The sequence below is a fragment of the Pinus tabuliformis genome, chromosome 4_2 (assembly GCF_031772625.1).
Source record: "Pinus tabuliformis cultivar Carrire ecotype Pingquan chromosome 4_2, CPIR1, whole genome shotgun sequence".
Lineage (NCBI taxonomy): Eukaryota > Viridiplantae > Streptophyta > Pinopsida > Pinales > Pinaceae > Pinus > Pinus tabuliformis.
The window spans coordinates 1,191,211,114-1,191,217,756 of NC_142304.1; the positions used below are offsets into that span (position 1 = coordinate 1,191,211,114).

The 6,643-nt window shown below is 35.9% G+C and overlaps 1 long non-coding RNA gene and 1 pseudogene across 2 annotated transcripts; both read right to left on the reverse strand.

Moving 5' to 3' along the window:
- Positions 1–464: 464 nt before the first annotated feature.
- Positions 465–4,973, reverse strand: LOC149173941 (cell division cycle 20.2, cofactor of APC complex pseudogene; annotated as a pseudogene). The gene is made up of 4 exons (XR_016259315.1): positions 4,713–4,973; positions 3,421–3,999; positions 3,128–3,322; positions 465–3,004 (listed from the first exon to the last, which is right to left on the reverse strand). The product of XR_016259315.1 is annotated as a cell division cycle 20.2, cofactor of APC complex pseudogene (transcript).
- A 30-nt stretch (positions 4,974–5,003) lies between these two features.
- LOC149173942 (uncharacterized) lies at positions 5,004–5,698 on the reverse strand. Its single transcript, XR_016259164.1, has 2 exons — positions 5,196–5,698; positions 5,004–5,052 (listed from the first exon to the last, which is right to left on the reverse strand). It is a non-coding gene; the product is annotated as an uncharacterized LOC149173942 (long non-coding RNA).
- Between the last annotated feature and the right edge of the window lie 945 nt (positions 5,699–6,643).

Genomic DNA, 6,643 nt, shown 5'->3' on the forward strand with positions numbered 1-6,643 from the left:
TAGATCTAGGAACTTTTAGAATTTTGGATTTTAAGCATAGGAGTAGGGACTGCATTCCCAATACACTCTTTCTGCTTGAATATTATTATCACGGAATGTAATAGGAGCATGCTCCATCTCATCCTTTTTTGATAATATAAACACTATCGGAACTTGTCAAAATAAAAATAAAAAAATAAAGAATCTGAGAATTGAATTAATTGAATTAGATAGATCCCATATGTAATGCCAGAACTTCATTCGTATTATAATTTATGCCAGTGAAATGTATATATTGTAGATTCAGTAAAGGAAAATACAGGGCAAGCTGAACTTTTAGTTATTCGATTCAATGCGAAATTGTAATTCAGAACCCTAAGCACCAGAATAACAACAGAATTTTGAAGGTTAAACTATTTTCAGAAAACCTGTATCTAAACACTTGGATTTATATCCACACACAGGCATTGGCCTTTCAAAAAAAATGATCAAAAGCTTTGAAGTAATGGAGGCTGCTCATCAACATTTTTTCCTGTATCTTGGTTATTCCCAATGCCTTGAACATTAATCCAAGAAAGACTTCAAGTTGATTTCAATTTAAGAAGCTGAAAGGTGGAAAAATTTCCTCTCGATTGATGGCATTGAAAAATGCCGTTGGAAGATTATGGGGCAGACATCAATAGATATTGATTATCAATGCCCAAAGGGAAGAGGGAGGAGCTACAATGAGGCAATTGTCAGTAAAGAATGCAATACAATAAAATGAAATTACAAGACAATTCATGCCATAAAAGATAATAAAGATGAATCACAGATAGTATCAACCAGAGACACTTACCAAGCGGAACTAGCTAAGTACAGAACTAATAACAAAAGAGCGCACCTTAGGATCTTGACATTAAAAAAATGCAATTGAGGAACTATGCTACTCTTCTCTGTATGATTCTTCTTAGGAGAGTTGAACCCATCCTCGAACATCTTAGAATGCTGGCAAGATCCCATGTTCCTTAAAGGCACCTTGAACGATCTTCTTTAACATGTGTAGTAAAGAGAAGCAATTCATTGTGTTAGACAAATGTTATGGAAGTGCTAAGTATAGCAATGCATAACAAATTAAACAGTATCCTGCAAACTCAAAATGTCTCTCATTTAATAAATTTTGCTACATTAGATTGAAATACTTGACAATGTGTCATTTAGCCTTCGAATCTAGAGGAAAACCTAGAATTTATCTTAATTATTTCCACTGATTCTTCACAGACCTCATTTGCAGATTACATCTCATTGATCCAATTTTAATTGTTGACTAAATGGATGAAAATGTGTTTGCTAGACATCTCGTAAATGGTAATATTATCAATCAGCCATATATAATAAATTATAAATCATCTGCAAATTCTGAATAAATCTGACAAACTGAATGCTACCAGTATACCTGTCAGTATTTCCTTTAAATTACCTTGGAAGGTAATTTAAGAACAGGCAAAGACAGAATTTCATCTGATTATTTCTTGTTCATCATTAACTGAATTCATTACCAAAATTTACTGGAACCATGATTGAAATTTCAACTTAATTTGATTTACATGGTAGTGGTAACCTGTATTATCTGGTAAGAAAGGTATTGCAAAACACATTTAGAAATTAAAAAAAAAAAATGAGAACATCCATGAAATAGTAGAGATGGGTATGTTTAATTCAGAGGTAACTGCAAATATTCTAATTAGCTGAACGTAGAGTATGAAAAAAATTGTTATGCAAGCCAAAATATGGCAAGAATACAGCGGGAACCCAGATGGAGGAGTCGCAACAACTCCAAAAACCATCAAAGTTTCATAGAAAAATACAGGCACAGGATGGCTATCGGACAAAGCAAAAATGCCAGAACTTGAACCGATTTGAAATGCAAAGAAATACAGGATAAGACTGACTGGTCTCTCCAAGAGCCCAATAATAGATGCCAGTAATCATAGGCAAGATATAATGACCAGATAGAACCAATGAGCGTGAACAATTTCGACAAACATTCAAGATGTGTTTGGCGACATAGGGCAATCATGATTGATCAGGAAGACAATTCCATGAGAGCAGAGGAATACAGAATGTAATGGCTCATCAGTCAAACAGCCCAATAACATATATTAGTAACTGGAGGCAAGAGATGATCACTGGATACAAGAAGCATAAACAATTTCCACAAAAATTCAAGATTTGTTTGGAGACACAGGACAAGGATTATTGATGAGGCCAGCAGTTCCATGAGAGCCAAGGTTTAAAACCATGGACATGACCTCGCAACAGGTATACAACACAAAATGTCCATATTGCCTGTCCTGGCAGGACATGAGAAGCTCTCAATTTAGTGTCTGCTTATTTAAGAAGTTAGTCAGTTCAGTGCAGTCAATATTTTTTAATGTTAGAATTGTAGCCACATGAGTCAGAGTAGTACTTATGTATGTGATTAGTTACTCTGATTAATATCAATCAATATCCTATCAGAATGCACACGTGACAAGAATTGCATGATGGGATAGTGTATCATATTACAGAAATAAAATATACAGGAGATAAAAATATAGATAGAAGTTCCTTACAACTAATGAACAAGATAAATAATTCAAGCATTACCTGCAACATTGAGCATCCCCTCATCATCATTCCATGTGTAGAAGCATGGAGGCCTTTTTATAGATGTGAATCAGATACTTGCTAACAGCCATAACGTATCATTTTTGGAACAGTCTTTGAAGTTCCAAAGACTTGCCAAAACCACTTTAAAGCTTATCACGCAGCTGAAGAAATGGATCATTGTCTCACAAAGCTGTTGCAACATTGTTCCATCAGGGTCCACAATAGATAAAATACACAATTCATGCTATGAGTACAGAACTATAGAGCGCCTGCAAAAGAGCTTTGCAAGCAGAAAATAAAACATCTAATTACTACCTTGAGTTGAACATCCATTCTGATTCCATGAATCTGGACAAATACTTGGCGGATGTGAGCATGAAACTTGCAAGCCCCTCTATACACAATTCATGCTATATTACAAAGAAGAAATTGGAATTTGCTACAGGAAAATCCAACAGAACTATAGAGTGCCTGCAAAAGAGCTTTGTAAACAGAAAAAAGAACATCTAATTACTACCTTCAGTTGAACATCCATCCTGATTCCATGAATTTGGACAGATACTTCTTAGCGGATGTGAGTATGAAACATGTTGAAAGCCTCTTTTGCATCTTTAGTCTTAGTCTTCTTTGAGGCATCGGGAGCCCCAAAAACTTGCCAAAACCTGAGTGTTTCATCTGCTGCAGCTGACGCGACTGTGTACCCATCAGGACTCTGAAGAAGTAAATCAATGGTAAGGGTCGTTAGGACAAATTTAAAGGGAAAAAATGGATGCATGCATAAGTACTCATAAAAAGCATGAATTTTCATACCTGTGCCATATGAAGAACTCTAGCAGTATGCCCTGTAAGTTCAGTAATTTTCACCATGGATGGGTATTTCCATAAGGTTAACTGGTTCTGATTTGGCCCATGCGAACTCAATAACTCGCGCTCATGTCTATTCCACAGCAATGAACAGACTTGGGAATGGGTGTCGACGGTATTCAGGCAGGCACCTGTTTGAGTGTTCCAAAACTTTATAGAATCGTCTGAACTCCCTCCACCAGATGCCAAAAGATTGTTCTGGAAGGGGCACCATGCCAAGGCCTTGACTGCCGCACAATGTTCATCTAATTGGTGGAAATATTGAGAGGAAGGATTATGGGATGCCATGCTCTTGTCCCAAATGTAGAGTAGATTGTCATTTCCCCCACTTGCAAGTTGTTGGCCAGAAGGAGACCATTTCAATCCACAAACCTCCTGGGTATGTCCTTTGTATGTTTGAACAATGTGGTCACGGATGCGAACATCATGATTGATTATAATCCCATCCAGCCCTCCTGTGGTGAGAATAGGACCATTCCAAGCAAGTGCACCAACACGCTCATGATGACCTTTCAAGGCTCTTAGCTGCAATTGTATCATATCAAATTTAGCGATTGCCATTATATTAGAATGAGAAAACCTTGGCAGAGATAAACAAGTTTTATTTACCCTTTTATCAGATTGCGAGTCCCATAACTGTACAACAGAATTATTCAACCCAACGACAATTTGCCTCCCATCGAGTCCCCAACTAACGCTGGCAACGGGACCCTCTTCTTCATATGGAATCAGAAGCTGAGATATAGAGCTATCAGAAGCATGCCACAAGTATACAATGTTGTTCAGGTCTATGGACAAAACATTGGTGGAACTCCAATCCAATAGATTCAAGTAATAATCATCCAGAAGGTTGGGCGCATATCCAGTGTAGTAATAACAAAAACCCCAAATACTATGTAGTTTATCTGGTGTCCGAAGAGTATATCAATGATTAACAAAAAAAATGCGATCATGGCTTTGTTTGCAAAGGGGTACTTTTCCTGTACTGAAATGATTTCTAACATTATTCTGTTATAAAAAAATTTAAGAAATTGGAATGGGTGTGGTAGCGATTTCAGCGTTGCAAATGAAAAAGAAAAAAATCTGTATAACGCATTCCTCCATATGGGATAATGCTGCAATTGCAAATAGGATCAAGGGCTTTGATTCAATAACGAGTAAACATCAATGGTATTCAAGATTTGATTATGGAATATCTAGTGAAAATGACTGTAAAAAAATATGAAATCCAGGCCTACCTGAGGAATATATCTGCGTGCTCTTCTAGAAATAGGGAGATTAGGCAGCACATTTTCTTGTGAAGCCTGGGAAACAGTCGATGATTTTCCATTGAAAGAAAGAATTCTGCAATTGTTGTCAGCAGATGATTTTCCATTGAAAGAAAGAATTCTGCAATTGTTGTCAGCAGCACCGGCATTCTTCAATAAAGTGGCTGCCATCTCCTTCTTGTATGCTTTTTTGGAAGGGGAGGAGGGGGAAGAGGGCATGGGTATCGTCATTGTCATTTTGCTTCTGCGTGATCATGAATCTAGCTACGTCCAAATCGATGGATCCTCTTGCCGGGATAAATCTGTCGCTCTGTGATAGCAAAAACAATAAAACCAAATCTTGGTTCACACTTCCAATTGAACGTGCCAAAAATGGGAATGGCCATGCTAATTGGGGGAATGGCATGTTTGCAGCATATAAATTATCTGTAAAAAAAAGGAGAGAATGCATACGTTGTGTTTATTCATTGAAGCACCCTGTTTCTGCAGAGGACAGAGACATCGCTTCCCCGTGGGAGGCCTGTTAGAATTCATTGAACTGCAAGACGATTCCATTACTCCTACTCTAGTAAAATAACCAGACAAAACACAATGTATGACAAACAATCAATGTGCCTAAATTTAAATTCGCAAAACAAAAGAAATCAATAGTTGCAAAGGAATTTGAATTCTAAAAGCTAGGGTTCCTCAAATAATGAGGATGTCTAGCTCCAGATGAATTCCAAGGCGTCTGGTTCGTTAAAAAGAAAAAAAAACAATAGTTCCAGATGAATTCCAAGACGTCTGGTTCTCCGAAACGTTAGCAAAAAGTATCAGAAGCCCCTGGTATCCTCTTAGCGTTCTCTTTGCCCCAGAGCAAAGCTATCTGCACAATCAGACAACCCAGGAAACTGTGAATTGATAGTAACTAGATTTAGGCCAGTGGTCATATAGCCAAAGTAGATGTGGCATCTTGTGTTTCTTGTTCCTTGCATTTGCATTATTTGGACTTCACAAGACACACATTAATATTTAATAATAATTTTCTAGGGTAATTATTGTTGGAAACCTCAATATTCCTTTGGAAAAACCTTTTCTTTTGAGTATTTTTTCTTCAAATTTCACTCTGTCAAGGTATGTTTTTATTTATATTTATTAATTCAGGTTTAATATTAAATTTATTGAAAATAATCTTTATATTAAAAAGATTGAATTAGCTTGGTATTAGAGTAAAATACAAAATTCTTTTGATTATATTTCTCGTAAAGAAAAAGAAATAAATTAATAAGGCAAAATCTAAAACACATTGGATAAGAGTGTAAGTTTGACCCATTAAACTATTAACTTTGTAAAAATAACTTAATTTTTTTAAATAAAAATAATAATTAATCCATATTTATAAATGATTATTCTGGCTACATATAAAAACCATGATTATAATACATTTTACTACTTTAAAAATAATATAAATTATAATTTATTCAATTATAATTTATTAAAATCTTATATTAACTTATAATATATTGTGGATTTATATAAAGAGAGCAACAAGGTAAGGGTTTTGGACTCTTGAGTTTGAGGTCATTGATATGGAATGATTACGGTTACAAGTCTAAGCATAGCTTGAGAAAGGTTATCGCAATCATCTCTCTCTAATCCAAATGAGAGCAAATGCGTTAGCAAGAAACATTTTAGGAGGATTTTCTAACAAGGTTTATCTACCATGATTCTCTTATTTGGATTTTTCCGATAATTTTATTGTGACATGCTTTTTTTGGAGGCTAGCCATCATGGAAGAACACATTGTGGACTATGGGGCAGATAGCCCTTATCAAGTCCAAATATTTTGACCACTCCACTCTAAGTCTCGAGGGACACTTGCCAATCTCAAGTCTAATCTAGACGAGAGTGTTAATAACCCT